General features: G+C 45.3%; 1 protein-coding gene and 1 pseudogene across 1 annotated transcript in view; both read left to right on the top strand.

Annotated features, from left to right (window-relative positions):
• Nucleotides 1-21,578, top strand: part of EIPR1 (EARP complex and GARP complex interacting protein 1) — a 486,875-nt gene that overhangs the window by 43,704 nt on the left and 421,593 nt on the right. The window lies entirely within an intron of this gene.
• Nucleotides 2,257-3,084, top strand: LOC115088454 (annotated as a pseudogene).

Here is a 21,578-nt window from a genome sequence, read left to right as displayed (position 1 = left end):
ATGTTATAGTCTGCAATAAGTCAGAAATGGCAGTTATTTACCCAATCTGGTTGACCAGAGAGTTGCCTCATGATAGAGCATGAAATGCAGTGTATTTGGATTTCAGTAAGGCCTTTGACACTATTCTGCATAGGCAACATATAAATAAACTGAACATCTTTGGTATGGGTCCTAAAGCAACTGGTTGGGTTAGAAGCCTGTTGAGTGGGAGATGACAAAGTGTGTGGTAAATGGAGATCAGTAGTCATGTGCCACAGGGATCAAGTCCTTGGACTGATTGTTTCAACTTTTTTCATAAGTGATATTGCAGAAGGATTGTCCAGAAAAATCCTCAACAGGATAGACACCCAAGAAAGTGTGGAAAACATGAGCGATTTAGTGAAGCTTTAGGAATGGTCTAGAGTCTGATAGCCAAAAAAATGCAGGACCATGTATTTGGGCTGCAAAAATCCAAAGAAGTGATACAGTTTAAGAGGTAAAATTATTCTATGCACAAAACAAGAGCGGGTTCTGGAGATGATCATATCTGATGATCTCAAGGTTGCCCAGGAGGTGACTAAGGTATTGGTAAAAGCCAGAAAGCTGGTTGGGTACATAGGGAAGGAATGGTCAGCAGAAAAAATGAGGTGATATTGCCCCCTGTATAGGTTCTTGGTTAGACCTCATGTGGAATATTGTGTACAGTTTTGGTGACTGCATGGTCAATCTACTAGATAAATGAAGCTTGACCAATGTGCCGCAAATGCGCAGTAGAGAGCAGCTCTACCGCGCATGCGCAGGCGAGCACGTCGGTCAGAGCTTGCCTGTAACAAAAATGGCACTGGGAGATGCAGTAACAGTGGCGGAGGTGAGGAGCGGTAGCGGCGGTGCACGCGAGAGAGGGAGGAAGGGAGGGACCTCCCCCGGAGACCTTCCGTTTGTGCCATCCGAAGGGGTTGTTAATGAGCTGAGAGAGGGGGATTGACTGAGGGGAGGGGGTGATGGGAGGGGGGTAGTGACTGAGGGGAGGGAGGAGGGAGTGACTGAGGGGAGGAGGGAGTGACTGAGGGGAGGGGGGAGGGGGAAGGTGAGAGGGAGGGAGGGAGACTAGAGAGGGGAGGTGGGAGGGTGAGGGGAGAATGAGGGGGAGGTGGGAGGGAGGCGAATGAGGGGGGAGGGGGAAGGAAATGGACTGAAAAATGTTTTTTTAATGTAGCCCGTTGTTCGGGCTTAATGGCTAGTAGGATATAAACTGAATGGCGTCAGTCCAGAGTGTGGCTACAAAAATGATCTGTAGTCTTCATTGTAAAGCCTGTGGGGGACAGACTTAAAGATCTAAACACATATACCCTATAATAAAGGCGGGCAAGGGGAGATATGATAGAAACATTTAAATACTCCAGGGTATCAATGCACAGGAGACAAACCTCTTTCAATAGAAAGGAGCCTCTGGAACAAGGGGTAATGGGATGAAGGTGAAAAGGCATAGACTCAGAAATAATCTAAGGAAGTATTTCTTTATAGAGAGGGCAGTGGATGCATAGAACTGCCTTCCAGTGCAGACGATTGAGATAAAGCCAATATCTAAATTCAAGAAAGCATGGGGTACGCACAGGTGATTGCTGATAGAGTGGTAGGGACTGTAGAGTTGAGCGTTTGGTGTGAATGAGCAGACTTGATAGAAACATGACACTTAACTATACGGCCTATGCTACTAGCTGAGTATTTGTTCATAGCTTAAAGAATTCTTTTTCAGTTGTGTGCATTCAAGCCTGGAGAAAGCAGAGCTGCCATGTGCATTGGCTCTGACTCCCCGTCCCCCCCCCCCCCCCCCCCCCCCCCGTCCCCAGAAAGCAGAGCAAAGCCCAGACTACAGTAGGATCATTTCTGGTTCCCCTGCTCCTGGAGTGAGCAGAGCAGAGCCTAGGGCATGGGTAAAATCATTAGACTCTGTATAGGGCGCAGCCAGTGGGAAAGTACCAAGGGTGGGAGAACTAGAAAACAAGCTACTGTCACAGAAAGGGTGAGAGAAAGTGTCTGTGAGATCCTAGTTGAAGGGCAGCCAATGAGTGACTGAGATGGGTTGGGGGGCTCCAGCTTCTGCAGGCTGGGGAAGGGCTGGCAGTAAGTGCAATACCTTGACAAGTTGAGGCTGTCTATATCTATGACAGCTGCATTATAGGTGGAGTAGCTGTGCTCATTTCTTTCATGGCTGTGGAGCCCAGACTAGTGCTGTTACTGCTAGTGCTACCGCAGCTTTTCTCTCCAGGCCTGACTATGGAGCCATGGAGCTTGGGCCTTACTAATGGGGTTGCTTCGATGCTCACAGGCTACCTATCCCATCTTTGCTTCTGCTGCAGTCTGGTGGGGTGCTGCCACCAGGAGAAGCCACTGAATGCCACCGCTTTGCAATTAGATCTGCAAAATAATTTTTGGGGCAGCACTTGGCAAAAGAATTGGTCCTGAGAGGGAGAGCCATGACTAAGTTCACGAGCAACCAACATTCAAAGAAACTCCTGAGCCTGCATGGTTGGACTGGCACTGAGAAAAACTTCATCAGTATATGTGCATCTATTTGTGTCCACAGTCCACTTTCAGGACAACAACCAGATCGACCTGTACAGGGACCAGCTGTAGGCATGGATCCGGGGAAATGTCAGTGCCTATGCATGCTCTTTCTTCATATTTGATGAGATGGATACATTGCACCCTGGCCTCCTAGATGCCATCAAATCTTTCCTTGACTATTAGGAGCAGGTTGATGGAGTGTCCTATCGCAAGGCAATCTCCATCTTCCTTGGAAATGCAGGTGGGGATCTGATTACAGAGAGAATCCTTTCTGTGGGTGTCTTCAACAAAAATAGTGGCATAGCAATTGTTTTTTTAATTAAAATCCAGATTGATTACTTAGTTCCTTTCCTGTCATTGGAATAAAGACAAGTTAAGATGAGCGTCGCTACAGAGTTGCAGACCTGGAAGTATGTAGCAGATCTAGAGATTAGCACCAGATCTGCAGAGGAGATGACATACTTTCCAAAGCGGAGATCTGTTCAGATAAAGGCTGCAAGACAGTGCAACAAAGCTGGACTTCACATAGAGCTGTGACTGCCATGACTTGACTGATGCACAAATGAGACTTCAGATCTCTGTGGGCAACTTTTCCTTCAGTGCACTTTCCACATTTTACCTTCAGCCTGGAACTTTCACAGATGAGGAAGAATGGAGGGGTTCATTTTATAAATAGTACATGTTCTTAGAGAGGATTATGGCTGACTGTTATCTTTCATCATTGGTTGTATGTACACCACCGGCAGCTAAGAATGTTGCTCTGGTGTTTGATTCTCTACCAGAGAATCAGGACAGCATCTCCAGTATTGACATGCTGGGTCTCATTTTCTGTGCCACGGTGGCCTGGAAATGTCCTCTGCCTGGAGCAATGTCTGACACTTGTTGCAATTAAGTTACAAAAGATTTTCTGTGGGTGTTTTTAAAGCAAAACTGAGATGGCAGTAGGTAAAACCAGGCAGATTTTGGTGGCTGGCTGTTCTCTAGCTGCTGGATTTGTCCGTATCTCATTTGGCCTCTTCTGTGGCATGTGGTCATTGAGATGTGGCTGCATGCAGATGATGGAATGATGCTTCCCTTGGCATAGAGAGTGAATTCTTAAATAATATCTTTTTAACCTTTTTCCTGCGGTACTAGGAATGAAGCTGTAAGGGGCAGGCACTGTAATGCTAGAGATGGAGCACTGTCACTAGTCTATTCAAATGTTGCGTGGGGGAGATAGGGTGTCCTTTTCTCCCTCTTTGGGTGGAGACTTGTTTGTCTTAACAGTTGGGAGAAATGAAGGTCTGGAGAAGTCTTTTGGCAAAGTTTACAGGGATGAGAAGGAGGGTGTACAAATCGCTAACTTTTCACGTGACTTACTTGATTTGATCCAGCTAAACTTGCTCAATAACGTCTGCCTTCCTTCTGAAAGAGAGGTGATGTGACTTGGAGCTTTTTTGTGAAGCTATACTCCCTGCTCTTTTTTTGTGAGTGTGTGTGTGTATTTATATAATATAGATTTCCAGATTATAGTACCAAATCATTATCATATAAGTAATCTATCCTGGTTATCCATTGACAGGCAGGCATGAATTTGCCATAAAATGTGAATGATGTCATTTGATGGAGCCAACATGGTCCCAGCTCGCAGAGCTCAGTAAAGACTTTGCTGAGCATGAACAGAGTTTCTCACATACACATGTGAGCCCCTCAAACATGTGAGCCCCTCAGTCTGTCTTCTGCTTGTTGACAGCGAATCCAGGTTGGTTACCTAAAAACAAGATTCTTCATAGACAGCAGGATGAATTAGCCATGCTTAATACACACTCCTCTCCCTGAGAGTCAACTACCTGGCTATAGCTTAAGCTCTGCAAGAGACTGAGGGGCTCACTAGGCAGCTTACATGTACAGGAACTTCTACATATTCTCAGTAATGTTTTTACTGAGCTCTGAGAGCTGGGTCTGTATCAGTGCTGTCAAATCATATCACCCACACATAATGATTAATTAATCCTGCTTGATTTCTTTGATACTCTTTATTTACTTACATTTATGAGTTGTTCCAGAAGCTCAAGGCAATATACAATTATCATAAAATATGGTCCATATCTTTGCAGCGTGCAAAAGCATGAGGGGCCTAAAATTGTCACCATTGTGTCCATACTTTCCAGGGCAGCATTATTTGTTAGCTAACAATTTTTAATGGTTGTGAAAATTGTTAGATCAGTGGCAGCTGTAACACTGAAAATGGATGCCCTCCAGTTGACTACCAACTGTTACTTTGAGTCAGGATGTTCCTTATGTTGCCATGTCAGTGTCATTGCTAGTTTTTTAAATATAGCCCTGCAGATTTACATAACCATTTTCCCACTGTTATATTGGGCATACAGCCTGAAACCCAGGTGCATGAAATAATATATCACGCACAGAAGAGTTAAGATACAACATAATATATATATCATAGAGAAACTTGGCTCTGCCATATGGGTAAATTTTTGGAGAACTTTGACAAACTATTGTTTTTTTTAATTTCTGGCTTTCATTTCCGTGGTGGTTGGGAATTATTGTTTTTCAAATATCTGTTTGTAATCTTTGCTGAATTTGGGTATAGTGTGATTTTAAAGGGACTTGAATCTAAATGAGTTCTTATTTCCACTCCCAGTATTTGTTCTAACTAAAAATGTCTTCTAGGGACATAGGTCAAATATTGTAACACTTGAATTAAATTGTAATCTATCAATTTGTACATTAGTCCTAACACAAATGTTCTCATAGACACAGTGACTCTTAGTGTAACTGCTGTGGTGCTTTAGTCCTAGGGCATACCACCTGGGGGCCTAAAGCTTGTCCCGTTTGTCTTCAGCTGTCTGTAACATAGTAACATAGTAATGACAGCAGATAAAGACCAAATAGTCCATCCAGTCTGCCGAGCAAGTTGTTCATGGTAGTAACTGCCACCCAGTGCAGGTTACCCTTATATCTTCTGTTAGGCTTAGCAGCTGCTGCTCTGTGCATATTACCCTTATGCCTTTCAACTCAACTGAAAGAGGGAACTGGCTATGATTAGAAAATGGCCTCCATTATACTGCACCCAGGAAATCTGCCCTCGCTCCCACAGATGATTTGAAAACTTATGAAAAAATGGGTTACATTGGAATCTGGTAGGGTAATACTTGTAGCACAGAGACACCCCCTACCCCAAACGATACTCGTACAAAATGCCTTTTCTATATTGGAAAATGAAGATGCTCCAGAAATGGAAACTGAAGTGGTATCTGAAAGGAAAGAAAACACCCAATATACACAGAAATACCAAAATACCGTGACTTTTTATCAAAGCCATTAACTTGGGACACACAAAAATGAAATGCTTCCCAGGGACCTCGGCTAGCAGTAATGCGAACTAGATTGTTAATACGATCAGAAAAAAAGTAAAGCCTCTAAAATAGATGTTATAATCCACTAAGGAACCAATGACCTTTCTCAAAATAACATCTGTATAGTACAAAGTGATTTCAAGGATCTGGAGGAAGGGTTTAGGTAGATAATGAAGGCCTTAGCCTTTTCAGAAGTGTTTCCTATTCATGGAAACAGAGAGGAAAAGATATGCCATATAGATGACTTCAATGCATGGCTCAAAACCTGGTGTAAAGAAGAAGGTTTGGGCCATGTATGGAACAGTAGAAGGCTATACGCTAAAGATGGGCTACATCTTTATGTGACACTATTATCTAAAAAAAAAACAACCCCACCCACTAAGTAAAAAAAGAATCACTTAGACAATATCTATTGGAAGTGTGGTTATGATAATCAAAATAATATGCAAATAGTCAATTATGAGTAAATCCCCCCCCCCCCCCCATCACATACTTGGCAACTTTACAGTGCCATCTTATCTTTGCAACCTACCTGTTGCTTTCAACAACAGGTTGATGATGGCAAATATGCAGTAGCCAGATATGAGTAAATTCATCCTGTTTGCATAATATTATTTTGATTAGCATATCCACACTTCCAATAAATAATATTGTTTAAGTGATTCTTTTTTTGTGGTTACATCTTTCTATGGCAGGAAAAAAGGATCCTAAGTGACAAATTCAGATGATATATTCTCAGGGGTTTAAGCTAGAAGCAGAGGTGACAGATGAAAGCCAATGGAATTGGGGTGTTACCCCCAACAAGCACATGTAGACAGTAGGGAAAATAACATAAGAAATCATTGGATTGAAGAGGAGGATCATCAAGCAAATGAGAATCAGCTGTAAAGTTGTTAACACAAGTGCTCGTAGTTTAGGCATTCAAGTTCCTGATTTGCAAGCCTTAATGGTGGAAGCTGACTTAGATGTTATTGCTATTGTGGAAACATGATACAGCCATACTGGGCTATAATCTAGGAAAGACAGAAGTGACAGAAAAGGGGGAGGAGTAGCTCTTTGTTAAAAATAACATCAAAGCAACTTAAATGCATGGGAAGTGGAGAAAGGAGGAGGCACTGTGAACCGACTTAGAAAGAGGTGATGACACTTGTGTATACATAGGTGTAGTCTATAGGCCTTTGAATCAGAGGGATGAACTAGACAAGATGTCTGACCAAAGGGAGATGTTGGTTGGTGATTTTAACCTGACAGATATGGACTGGAGTATCCCATCTGCAGAATCAGTAAGAACTAGAGAGATTGTGGATGCCCTTGAAGAGACTCTCTGCAAATAAATAGTGATGGAATACACAAGGGGAGGGCCCATACTAGATCTGATACTCACAGAGATACTATCTCTAAATCCAAGTAGATGCCTACCTGAGCACCAGTGATCATCAGAAGGTGTGGTGTGATATAAAGCCCAAGGAGGAAAGAAGTCACATGAAGCTCAAAGTCCTGGATTTCAAGAATACTGACCTTCCTAATTTGGTGAAATACCTTGAGGAGAATCTGACAGGCTGGGAAGAGTTAGATACAGTGGAAGAACAGTGGGCTAAACTTAAATGAACTATAAGGGTAGCAAATCTTTGTAAGAAAAGTAAATAAGAGTAAGAAGGAAAGGAATCCAATATGATTCTCCAAAGAGATGGCTGAAAAACATAAAGGCAAAATGATCAGCATTCAAAATGTGCAAAGAATCTTAAAGAGGAACACAAAAAAAAGAATATCTGGTACAGCTGAAAGAAACAAGGAACAAAATCATGATGGCAAAAGTGTAAGTAGAAGAAAAGATTGCTAAAGATGTAAAGCGAGGTGACATTACAGTTTTCAGGTATGTCAGAGAAAGGATGAAGGCCAGAATGGTACTTGTAAGACTGAAAGGAAACCGGGAGCAATGTGCAGAGAAGAGATGAGGAAAAAGCAGAAATGCTAAAGAAATATCTCTGGTTGGTGTTCAATGAAGAAGACGACGTAGAAGAAATGCTGAATATTAGTATAGGTAATATGCGTGTGGGGTAGATACCTGGCCATTGATGGAAGTTTGTTTGTGTGGAGCTTGTGAAACTGAAAGTGGAAAAAGCCATGGGACTGAATGAGGTACTGTACATCCTAGGATATCAAGGGAGCTCAGAGAGGTACTGGCAAATAATTTCAAGGGACCTGTTCAATAGATCTTTGGAAATAGGAGAGGTTGCTGCAAGATTGGAGAAGGGCGGCTGTGGTTCCTCTTCACAAAAGTGATGACAGAAGGTTGGACACTACAGTGTGGTTATTCTTACCTCATTGGTGGGAAAATTAATGGAGTTTCTGCTAAATGAAAGGATACAGAGCTATCTACACTCCGGTGGGTTACAGGATTTGAGGCAGCATGATTTTACCAGAGGAAGATTTTATTTTAATTGGGCGACTAGACAGTTTGATCAAAGGCGGGCACTAGATGTGCTTTACTTAGATTGCAGCAAAATGTTAGATGCGATCCTGCATAAGAGGCTCGTGAATAAAATGAGCAGTCTGTGAGTGGGTCCCAAGGTAGTGGACTAGATTAGAAATTGGTTGATTGGTAGATGACAGAGGGTGATGTGGAGAGAATAATGATTAGCAGAGTGCTCAGGATTCAGTTCTGGAACAAGTTCTATTCATTATCTTTCTGAGCAATATTGCACAGGGATTAAAAGGAAAAGTTCTGCAGAGTGGACACCTCTGAAGGAGAAGACAGAATGTAATTTCTATATATTTTATCTAGCTACTGTGTTTAGAATCTTTGCTAGTGTGTATTTAAATAATTGTAGATTAAAAAAAAAAAAAGAGCTGGTAGCCTCTGAGTCTGACAGGGGGTCATCAAGCACTACTTAACAGAAGTAAAATAAATTGTACAGTGGCCTCTCCAGAGACATACATACCTGAGCTTGAAGCCAGATAAGTTGAATTTTAATGCTTTTTTTTTTTTTTTTTTACATTGCTGTATATTCTGCATGGTTTGAAATCTCTATATGTTTTATCTACTTAGTATTTTTAGATCTTTGATAGTGTTTATCTAAGTATATGTGTTTGTTAATTTAAAGAACAAAGGGGATCTACAGGATTGTTCCCACTCACTCTTAGGGTGTTTTCTTCCAAGGTGTAACGGATCCAGGCTGTGTGAGCCCATAGTGCTGCTGCTCAGCTGACGTAGCCTTGAGAACAAGCCCCTGAGGCCCACGTCAGCAATTGGCAAACGCGCCCTGTAGTGGAACAGTCTGGAGCTTCATCTTTACCAGCTTGCCTCCTCTGTAGGTTGGGCCTGTGGATTCTGGTGGCTGGCAGGACGTAGGTGGTGCCCTAGGGCAGCGGTGATGACTGGAGTCCAGAGACAGACCAGAGGTAAGGTAGACAGCAGGCTTACAGAGATCAGAGGAGAGAGCCAAGGTCAGGGCAGACAGCGAGCAAGAATAGTCGGGTCCAGGCTAGAAATCAGATCCAGGTAGCAAACAAATGTGGTCAGATCCAGGCAAGAGGTCATGTTCGGAGCAGCAAGCCGAGGGAGATGTGGACACACAGGAGACACTGAGGGCAGAAACAGGGAAGACAGGCTCGATGAGGCGAAGCAAGACTGGAAGAGGGAACAAGGAACAGGAAAGCTGGCAACTTGCATTGCAGGAAATGCAGGAGACCTGTGGCTGAGGAAAGGTCAGGATGTCCGAAAAGCCCTTTTAAAGGCTGAGGCCTATGACATCGTCCAAAGGCACCGCAGCCTGTTTCCCGCCATGAGCCCTTTAGGTCTGGGTGGACTGGTACATGCACTGGCCTAAGAAGAGCAGGGCCAGTGAGAGGATGGCGACATCTGTGCCGCACGAGTGAGGCCTGCTGTGGTGGCGTTCTTGGTCAATGTGCTGGCAAACATAATACTATCACCTCTCCAAAGCCCAATTCTCAACTTCCTGGGCTTGGGCTTATTTGGGACTATGTCTATGGAATTCTGCTACAAGTTGGGGAGCTTGTAGGTTGGAGGCAAACAAGAGTTTTGCAGGGCTGTAGATTTTTCAGAAAATAAGGTACTACAGTTGGTTATGAACTCTTCTAGAGTTTGATTTCCTGGATCTTGAATGAAGAGCCTTCCTCTGCCTCAATTTCAGTGGTCTGAAGGGATGGTCTACCTCAGTGGTCCCCAACCCTGTCCTGGGGCCCACCAGCCAGTCGGGTTTTCAGGACATCCGCAATGAATATGCATGAGAGAAAATTTGCATGCACTGCCTCCATAACATGCAAATTTTATCTCATGCATATTCATTGCAGGGAGTGCAAGGATTACCTAGGGTGGCCTCTTCCACCAGTCTAGGTCCTTGGATTTCCCGGTTTGTTAGGGCATTGCCTTTCAAGATGGCCTGGTGTAGCACAGTAGAAGCATAGGGTGAGAGTCCAATGCCTCTACCTCATATTATCTGAGATTGGGAAACAATCCACTTGCATAGGCTCTGCTGGTGATACACCAGACTTAGGTGGGGAACAGTTAGTTAGTCACTGGCTTCTGAAACGTTGGAGCAAGGTGGGTGGGATGATGGGTCAAACATTTTTCTTTGGCCCTTTCCTGGAACCTCAGGTCTATGCATATGGCTAGACTGATCAGCCTGTCCAGGCTATGTGGTAGATCTCGGGCAGCCAGCTCATCCTTAATGTGTTCCGAAAGTCATTGTTGGAAAATTGCGATCAAGCTGTCACTGCTCCACTGGAGTTCAGAAGCCAAGGTGTGAAAATGCACCACGTACTCCCCCACTGAGCGGGAACCTTGTCTGATATGGAGCTCAGAAGACTTAGACGTGGTGCTACTGGGCTCATCAAATACTTCTCAGAACCCTTGCAAAAAGTGGGTCAGATCCTCCAGGAATGGGTCATCCTGTTCCCAGAAAGGGGATTCCTAACCCAAGGTGGTGCTTCCGAATAGGATAAAAATATAGGTTACTTTGACTTGATCGGTCGGAAACAATGGTACCTGAGGCTCAAATTGCCTCTGACACTGGTTAAGGAAACCTCTACAATTACTAGGGTCCCCATCATACCTTGGAGGTAGAGACAAATGGAGCATGGGCGTGGCAGGTCAGAAGACTGGTACTGGAGCAGGTGTCAGAATAGGCCAGGCCGCAGTGCAGTGAAGATAGCCAGACATGGTATTCAACTGATCCTGCTGCTGTTAGAGCTGGTGTTCTAGGTCAGCAATGGAGGAGGAGGGGGGCAAGTCCACAGAGCTCATGGCCTCAGTAATCTGTAATGGATAACGGGGTGTGTAAGCCCTTAGTGCTGTGGTACAGTTGATGTAGCTTCGAGGGCAAGCCCCTGAGGCCCACACCTTCAGCTGGCGAACGTGCCCTATAGTGGGATAGTCTGGAACTTCACCTTTACCAGCCACCTCTTCCACAGGTTGGGCCCTTGGATTCTAGCAGCTGGCAGGACCTAATGGGTCCCTAATGCAGCGGTGGTGGCTAGAGTCCAGAGACACACTTAGAGGTAAGGTAGACAGTAGGCTTATGGAGGCCATAGGGAGCTAAGGCTGGGGCAGGCAATGAGCAAGAGTAGTCTGGTCCAAGCGGCAATCAAACATAGTCATATCTAGGCAAGAGGTCATGGCCGGAGCAGCAAGCTGAAGGATAGATACACAGGATACATTGAGGATGGGAACAAGGAAGACAAGCTGGACCGGATGACAAGACAAGGCTGGGCTAGAAGGAAAGGAAAGGCAAAGTTGTAAGATGAGGCAATGATAGAAGAAGGAACAAGGAATAGGAACGCTGCAAACACAGGCTGCAGGGAATTCAGGAGACCCGTTGCTGAGGCGAGGTCTGGATGTCAAAAAGACCCTTTTAGGAGCTGAGGCCTAGGACGTCATCCAAGGGCACTGCAGCCTGTTTCCTGCCATGGGTCTTTTAAGTCTTGGTGGCTGGTGCGTACATCTAAGAAGACAGATCCAGTGTGAAGATGGCAGCTTCTATGCTGCGTGAGTGAGGCCTGTTGTTGCACTGGCTTGTGGGGACATCCCGTGAGCCGGCAACTTAACACAAAGACTTTGGTTAAGTGAATAATATAAAACCTAAGTATTAATCTATCAACTTCTGTATTAGTCACTATTGGAAGAATATCTTTTATTCAGTGTAACATTTGTGGTGCTCATGTCCCAAGGACTACCATTTGGAGACATAAGAGTTGTCCAATTTGTGTTCAGCTGTCTGCAGTGAAAAAGCAGGTGGTTTATTTGAAAGAGGAATTGTTGAGATTTCAAAAAATCTCTCCTTTCTTGAAGCATCCAAAATATCTTACCCAGCTTCCACAGAAGATTCAGAAACCCAAAAATACATGTTTTACAGTGGGCTCTGGTAGAACAAGACATGTGAAAATACGACACCCAATTTTTCCAACTAGGCGGCATCGTGAATACTTACCCCCACTCTCACAGAGAAGTTGGACATTCAGGATTCAGAAATCCAGGAATAAAAAGATAACTGTCGGCCTTTGGCAGAATAAGCCCTGTGATGATGAGACACTTGCTCTCCCCACCATGACCCTTACATATTACATTTTCTGCATTGGATAACAAAGAAGCTCCAGCAATAGAAAATGAAGTGATGCCTGAAAGGGGATATTGTTACTCAGAAACCCTTAAACTTTAATAAATGTCAGAAGAAGAAGCTTTTTCTCCTGGGAGACTTGGATATCAGAGGAACCAGTTTGGGAAAACATTTTGATGTTAAATGCCTTCCAGGATACTCAGTCAGGAGAACAACCAACCAAATAGTCATTTCAATCTCAGCAGAAAGTAGAGGCTCCGATATCAACATTATCATTCCAATCTCAGCAGAAAGTAGAGGCTCCGATATCAACATTATCATTCATTTGGGGACCAGTGACCTTGCTAGAAATGGTATCCTAAGTGGGTCCCTTGAAGTGCAGGAAGATTTCCAAAATCTAGGGAAGAGGATTAGTTGCATGACAAAGACTATTGTTTTTTCTGAAGTATTACCTCTTCATGGAAAGGGAAAGGAAAGTCTATACCATATAGATCATTTCAATTTCTGGCTTAAAACCTGGTGTAAGGATAATAGTTTTGGATACATTTGAGGCTGGGGCTATGTATTGAGCAATAAAAGGTTTTATGGTAAGGAGGACAACATTTGTCCGTGGCAGGAAAAAGAATGTAAAATGAAAAATTCAGATCATACATTATCAGTCATTTAAACTAGGGAACAGGGATGGCAGGAAGTGGCCAGTTAAATTGGTATGTCACCCCCCAAGCAATACAGGAAGTTGGAAGAGAAAGTAACAAAATCAATCAGTTAAAAGAAAAAAATAAAAGAAAATGAACTAGGAAGAGCAGCTGGAAAGCTGTGACCACAAATGCTCATAGTCTGAGCAATAAAATCCCAGACCTGTAGGCCCTGATGATGGTGGCAGACTTGGACATTGTTGCTGTTACAGAGATATGGTTCACTGAGTCTCATGATTGGGATACAGCCATCTCTGACTATAACTTGTTAAGGAAGGACAGAGAGGATAGAAAAAGGAGGAGGAGTAGCTCTTTATGTCAAAAACAATATCCAAGCAACTGAATTGCAAGGGTCATGGGGTAGAGAAGAAGCATTATGGACCTTCCTAAAAAAAAGATGGTGCTTCCATTTTTACTAGTGTGATCGACAGGCCATCAACTCAAACAGAAGAACTGGACAGAGATCTGCTCAAGGAAATCCAAATGGTAGGAAAGGTAGAAGTGTTACTTTTGGAGATTTTAATCTGGAAGATGTGGATTGGAGCATCCTTTCTGTGGAAACTACAAAAGGTAAAGAGAGAGTGGATGCCCTTCAAGAGGCTCTGCTCAAACAAATGGTAATGGTACATGCGAGTGAGGGTGTGATACTTGATCTAGTGCTCTCTAATGGGGATAATGTCTCTGATGTTCGGGTAAGGGTTCATGTGAGCGCCAGTGATCATCAGACATTATGGTTTGATATTGCGAATAGGATACAGAGAAGACACACAAAGACCCGTGTTTTAAATTTCAAAAATACTGACTTTGTCAAAATGGGGACGTGTTCGGAGGAAGAACTGGAAAACAGAGAAAATAAGTGAGGTGAAACAGTGGACTAAATTAAAAGGAGCTATTACAATGGCAGCAAATCTGTATGTTAGAAAAGTAAAAAAAAGAGTAATAAGAAAAAGAAACGGATCTGGTTCTCAAACAAGGTGACTGAAAAAATAAAGGCAAAAAGAACATTGTTCAAAAAGTATAAAGTATCCCTTCAAAAGGAACACAAGGAAAAATATCTGTTAAAATTGAGAGAGACAAAGAAATCAGAAAAGCAAAAGGTAAAACCAATGAAAGGATTGCCAAAGAGGTAAAGCATGGTGACAAAATGTTTTTCAGAGAAAGAAAGGATGCCCGAAGTGGTATAGTGAAATTGAAAGGTGATGAGGAGCACCTTGGCGAGAGATGAAGAAATGGGGGAAATATTAAACAAATACTTCGGTTCGATGTTCACTAAAGAAGGCCTTGGAGAAGAACCATTGCTGGTTGACAAGACCATAAATGGGAATGGGTAAGATGAAACTCCGTTTATAGAAGAGATAGCATGGGAAAAGCTAGGTAGACTGAAAACAGACAAGGCCGTGGGGTGAGATGAGATTGATCCTAGGAATTGAGAGAGCTCAGAGATGTGCTTGCAGTTCCTCTGAGTGACCTGTTCAGTAGATCCCTGGAAATGGGGGTAGTGCCATCAGATTACAGAAGAGTGGTGGTAGTACAGTGGTAAGGGAGAGGAGGCTGGAAACTACAGGCCAGTTAGCATTACTTTGGTGGTGGGAAAATTAATGGAGACTGTCCTATAGGAAAGGATAGGGATCTATCTACAATCTGGTGGGTTGCTGGACACGAGGCAGCATGGATTCACTAGGGGAAAATCTTGTCAGACAAATCTAATTGATTTTTTTTTGATTGGGTGACTAGAGAATTGGATCAAGAAAGAGCACTCGATTGATCTACTTGGATTTTAGCAAAGCTTTTGATATGGTCCACATAGGAAGCTTGTGAATAAAATAGGAAGCTTGGGAGTGAGTGCCAAGGTGGTGGTGTGGATTATAGACTGGTTTACTGATAGAAGACAGCATATAATGGTAAATGGAACCTATATCTTTGTGAGCGACATTGCGGAAGGGATAGACTGTAAAGTTTTTCTATTTGCGGATGATATTAAGATCTGCAACAGAGTGGACATGCCTGAAGGAATTGAGAATGAAACATGATTTAAGAAAGCTTGAAGAGTGGTCAAAGATTTAGCAGCTGGGATTCAATGCTAAGAAGTGCAGTCATGTTTTTGGGGTGTGGTAATCCAAAAGAGCTGTATGTGATGGGAGATGAAAGACTGATGCGCATGGACCAAGAGAGGGACCTTGGAGTGAAAGATTCTGTGAATCTGAAGATGGCAAAGCAATGTGACAAAGGGGATAGCTAAAGCCAGAAGAATGCTGGGTTGCATAGAGAGAGGAATAACCGGTAAGAAAAAGGTTGAATATATATATATTTAAAAACTTTTTTATACTGAAATTAGTGGGTACATCATACCGGTTCACATCCAAACTGAAGGTGGAAAATACATTAAACACGGACTAGGGGTGGGACAAAGTGTAAAAGGAGGATGCCGAAAGATAGCACACAGGGAAGCAGATAATATATAAATAAGATAGATATAAAAAACTATCAAAATTTAAATAACAGGAAAATAATATCAAAAACTGTAACTGTATAAAGGTTCAGGTAAAACAAAGATGTGGCTTCAGGTTAAAAGTGATAGGGAATTAATCTGGGTAGGCCTGCTTAAAGAGCCAAGTCTTTAATTTCTTTTTAAATTTGGTAGTACAAGGTTCGAGTCGGAGATTTGTAGGTAGTAAGTTCCATTGTGTGGGACCAGCAATGGAGATGGACCCTTTTACAGGTCCTTGATGAGGCCTCACCTGGAGTACTGTGTTCAGTTCTGGAGCCCATATCTCAAAAAGGATAGAGACAGGATGGAGGCGGTCCAGAGAAGGGCGACCAAAATAGTGTAAGGTCTCCATCAAATGACTTATGAGGAGAGGCTGAAGGACTTAAATATGTATACTCTGAAAGAGAACAGTTGCCTGGGAGATACGATATCGACCTTCAGATATCTGAAAGGTTTTAATGACATCCAAACTTCAAACATTTTCTGTTGGAAAAGAAACATTTCCTAGCGTGTAGCAGATGGACTCAGGACCAATGGGTATAGTGTGCTCCTGATAGCAGTTGGAGATGGAGTCAGATTTCAATCTTTTTATTTTATTTTTATTTTAGTTTTTTCTATACCGGCATTCGTGAGAGTGTCACATCATGCCGGTTTACAATAAACAGGGGAGTGATGAAAGGTATAGAGAACAAAGTAAATAACATGTGTTGAACCAAAAAACAATTGCAGTTACAATAAAACAGGGATAAGTACAACATGGAGCAGAGAAGTGATATGAAAAAATTAACATAATATATTAATCTAACTTTGACAAGGTACATTTACAAAGATTTGATGAGGTACATTAACAGGAGATTGTGGTAATTGCTAGGAATTGTCCATTTGAACTAATAGTAGGATTTATTATGTGAGGGTAGAGATAGGAAGTGTTGGTTTTCTGCATATGGGTAGTTATTGGAAGATGGTTGGAGGTGAGTTAAGGTTTAATCCGAGTCTGGGAAGGCTTTTTTGAATAGCCACATTTTGAGTCTTTTCCTGAAAGTTGGGAGGCAAGGTTCCTGCCTTAGCTCCGGTGGGATGGAGTTCCAGAGCGGAGGTCCTTCTGTGGAGAAAGCCCTGTCTCTGAATGTTATATGAAAGGGATTTGAAGGTTGAGCGGAGAGATTTGTTGTATAGCTTTGTATATTGTGGTGATGGACTTGTATAATATTCTATAATGAATTGGCAGCCAATGAAGGTCTTTGAGGATCGGGGAGATGTGATCTCTTCTCCTTGTATTTGTAAGTATTCTGGCTGCCGTGTTTTGCACCATCTGAAGAGGTTTGGTATGCAATGATGGGAGACCTAATAATAAAGCGTTGCAATAGTCTAACTTGGAGAAGATTATTGCTTGTAAGATTGTCCTGTAGTCATGGTTGTGGAACAGTGGTTTTATTCTTTTTAGGACGTGCAGTTTATAAAAGCAGTCCTTGGAATCTGACGTCAGCACTACATATACCCGTGCAGGAAGCTCTGCTCTTCAGCATTTCTCTGTCTCCTTAGCAGTTCGGGACTATATACACGCTTGCACAGCGTTAGAAAATGCAAAGCAAAGAAGAAAATTTCCAATAAGAGATAATCTTACCTCTACAGACAAGCCCCGCTCTCATGCGGTGATACCTAAGGGTCCCTCCCCCAGTCGAGAATTCCTGAGGTGATTTCCGAGATCCCTCAGAGGTAAGCCTCGGTCCGGTAGCTGGTTCCCGGCATGGACTTAGCCCCCAGGAGCGGGAGTGGCTGAGAGGCAGTGGGTGCAAGACCGAGCGCGGCGGTGAAGGTAATTTCCCTCTCCCTCCTCAGCCGGATACCGCCTGACTGCAGACCGGGAAACGCAGAGACAAGTTAAGGTAGAAAACTTTCTTAAGTCTCCGTTCTCCGCGGCTCGGATAACGGTACAGATCACCAGCCGGTGTCTGTCCCATCAGGTTGATCAGCCCAGTCCGGGCTAGACCCCGATCCGGCTCGAGGGTCCTCCCATGTGGAGACCCTCCGGTGGGGGTGGGGGGGGGGGGGGGTCACAATCTTGCTCGCGTGGTCGCTGGTGCCATTTTCCCCCCTTGATCACCGTACCGTCCGCCTAACTGAGCCATGCGCACAGCGGCGAGCCGGGTGCATAACATACTTGTGCGCACAGCGGCACGCGCATAGGTGCCGTGTGCACAGCGGTGCGCGCATAGGTGCCGTGTGCACAGCGGCGCGCGCATAGGTGCCGTGTGCCCAGCGGCGCGCACATAGGTGCCGTGCGCCCAGCGGCGCGCGCATATGTGACGGGCGCACAGCGACACGCTCAATAGCGCCGGGCGCACAAGTTCAGCTGCGCGCACAACGGCGCGCACATCTCCGTAAGCGCACATACCGGCCTCCACGCATACCTTCGCAGCTTGCACGCACACCCTCGGCGCACCTGGAGCGCATATCTAAGCCTCCCGGGGCGCGCATATAAACACACAGACCGGGTTTGAACACCCCTATGTGCACAAACCATGGTACCACCGGCCAAGAAAGCTAAAGCACAAGCCCTCGGTCCAGCCTGCCACGTAAGAGCTGCGCAGTATGAAGAGGCTACTGCCCTGTGCCTACAGTGCGAGACGGCTCTGGGAGAACCAGGGCAAGGTCCCTCCCAGCAAGTACAGGAATCCGGATCCACTGATAGTACCCCGGACCTTTCTATCCCCAGCTCGGCCCTACAGATGGGGCCCTCGGGGAATGCCGTTGGGTTCAATATAGATCCCGGAACCTTTTCCTGGGTGGAATTCTTTAAAGGTCTGCAAACCTTCGTCCAGGCGCAATCGGCGACACAACCACAGCCTCCACCAGAGGACCCAAACCTCCCAGGCCCTTCTCGGCCTCCCAGAGATGTGCCTCCCCTGGACAAAAGCCTAACCTTAGGGGACATGGATACCTTGGAGGAAGACCAAGACTCCCTGGAGGAAGGGGAAATCCCTCCAGGAACGGAACCATACCGAACCATGATGCGTTTCTTCTCCAAAGACAAGCTACCAGACCTCGTGTCCCTGAGCCTGAAGGAGCTGGACATCCCAGGCACAAGCGCCACAGTGGAGCCAAAGACGAACCCCCTTCTGGTCGGGCTCCGTCAGGAATCACGCCATTTCCCATTGCTGCAAGTCATACAACAACTGATCGACCTGGAATGGAATGCTCCGGAGGCCAGTTTCAAGGGAGGACAGGCCCTAGAAGCCCTATACCCACTGGAACCCTCAGCCAAAGAACTCCTGGTGTTTCCCAAAGTGGACGTCATGGTCTGCGTTTTCACAAAGTGCACCACCATTCCAGTCGAAGCGACACTCAAGGAGGCCCAAGACAGATTTCAGGAATCCATCCTTAAACAGTCATTTGATGCAGCAGCTATGTCACTGCAGATCACTGCCTGCTGTGCCATGGTGACACGTGCATGCTTGTCAATGGCCAAAAACACCACCATGCCTGTCGAAACATTAGAACCAGCAATATCCTTCCTCATGGATGCGACTTCCGACCTGGTGCGCACCTCAGCCAGTGGCGTCTCATCCATTGTAGCAGCTAGAAGGCAACTCTAGCTCTGAAGCTGGTCAGCCGACGCAGCCTCCAAGACGAAACTCACGAGAATGCCTTTTAAAGGAACCCCCCTGTTCGGAAGTGAACTGGAGAAGTTAGCTGACAAATGGGGCGAAGCTCTAGTACCTCTGTTACCGGAGGAAAAGAGCAAAAGAAGCCATTGTCCCTCTCCCCGAACATCCAAGGGCAGAGGATCACAGCGTTTTAGACCGTATAAGAATACATACCAAGCACCTCACCCAGCAGGCAGGGGCCAATCCTTTCAGAACAAACACAACAAGAGGGGAACTGGCTCAGGCCCAGGCCCAGCCGCACCCCACAATGAGAATCAACAGACCCATCCACAGGAAGAAGCCATAGGGGGGCAGGCTTGCCCTATTCTACCAAAGATGGGTCGAGATAATGTCTGACAAGTTGGTCCTAACCATTCGAGAGGGATTCTTTCTGGACTTCCACAGCATCCCTCCAGACAAAGCTGTGAAATCTCCTTGCCACTCCCCCTCCAAGAGGACAGTAGTGGAAACCACACTGACCAAATTGCTCGCCTTAAAGGCTATAACACCAATGCCCATGCACCAATGAAATACTGGGCACTATTCCTTCTATTTTATCATCCCCAAGAAAGAGGGAACGTACCAGCCCATCCTGGACCTCAAGTCGGTCATCCGCTATCTGAGGGTACTATACTACCACATGGAAACCCTACGCTCGGTCATAAGGGCGGTACAGCCAGGAGAATTCCTGACCTCCCTGGATCTGTCAGAAGCCTACCTGCACATCCCGGTCCATCAAGATCATCAGCGCTTCTTACACTTCACGATCCTGGACCATCACTACCAGTTCCGAGAGCTACCCTTCGGGCTAGCGACAGCCCCGAGGACGTTCACCAAAATCATGGTTGTAGTGGCAGCGACTCTGAGGAAAGAAGGAATCTTCGTACACCCATATCTGGACGATTGGCTGATCAGGGCAAAATCTCCAGAGGAAAGTCATCAGACGACCACCAGAGTTAAGAATCTACCAGAGAAACTCGTATGGGTCGTCAGTGCAGCCAAGAGCTGTCTGCAGCCCTCCCAATCTCTGGAATACCTGGAAGCCGGTTCAACACCCAACAGGACAAGGTCATTCTTTTCCCTACAAGGAGAAGGAAATTAATGGACCAGTTGAGAAAACTGTTGAATGGTGCTCGTCTCATGGTATGGGACTACCTCCAAGTCCTCGGACTCATGACATCAATACTAGAAGTTGTACCATAGGCAAGGGCCCACATGCGACCACTACAACGTTCTCTACTGTCACGATGGAACCCGATGTCCCAGGACTACACAGTCTGCCTCCAGTTGCCGGCGGAGGTACGGATACAGCTCCTATGGTGGCTACAAGAAGACCATCTGAGAAAGGGAGTAAGGCTATCCCCACCAACCTGGGTCTTGCTCACCATGGATGCGAGCCTACGAGAGTGGGGAGCCCACTGTCAGGAAATGATGGCCCAGGGGCAATGGGACAAGGAAGAGTCGGGATGGAACATTAACCGACTGGAAGCCCGGGCAGTCAGACTAGCCTGCCTATGATTCAGTCACAGACTCCGAGGAGAAGCTGTCAGTCATGTCGGACAACGCCACAACAGTGGCCTACGTCAACCGCCAGGAAGGAGCCAGAAGCCAACAGGTGTCCCTGGAAATAGACCCCCTAATGACGTGGGTGGAAGCAAACCTGCAAGGGATCTCGGCCGCCCACATCGCGGGAAAAAAACAACGTCACTGCGGATTACTTCAGCAGAGAAAGTCTAGACCCAGGGGAATGGAGGCTGTCAACCACCGCCTTCCAGTTGATAATAGACCTCTGGGGAACCCCAGCCATGGATCTTCTGGTAACCCGGTCCAACGCCCAAGTCTCCAACTTCTTCAGTCGCAGACGAGACCCTCAATCCCAGGGGATCAATGCCCTCATCCAAACCTGGCCACAGGAAGATCTGCTGTATGCCTTTCCTCCATGGCCACTACTGGGTGGGATCATCCGCAAGATAGAACACCACAGGGGGCTAGTTCTCCTAGTGGCCCCGGACTGGCCAAGAAGGCTGTGGTTCGCAGACATGTGAAGACTTCTGGCGGGGAACCCCCTGTGCCTACCTCCACACAGGGACCTGCTCCAGCAAGGACCGATCCAATTCGATTCTCTCTTATGGTCTAGCCATTGAGAGGACTGCCTGAAGAAGAGCAGATACTCGAGGGCAGTAATTGACACTGTGCTCCAAGCATGCAAGTTTTCCACATCTTTAACTTACATACGAATATGGAGAATATTCGAAACCTGGTGTGAAGAC

Source organism: Rhinatrema bivittatum, chromosome 3, assembly GCF_901001135.1.
Source record: "Rhinatrema bivittatum chromosome 3, aRhiBiv1.1, whole genome shotgun sequence".
Lineage (NCBI taxonomy): Eukaryota > Metazoa > Chordata > Amphibia > Gymnophiona > Rhinatrematidae > Rhinatrema > Rhinatrema bivittatum.
Note: the sequence above shows the minus strand (reverse complement) of the source record. Positions and strands in the feature narration are given on the sequence as shown.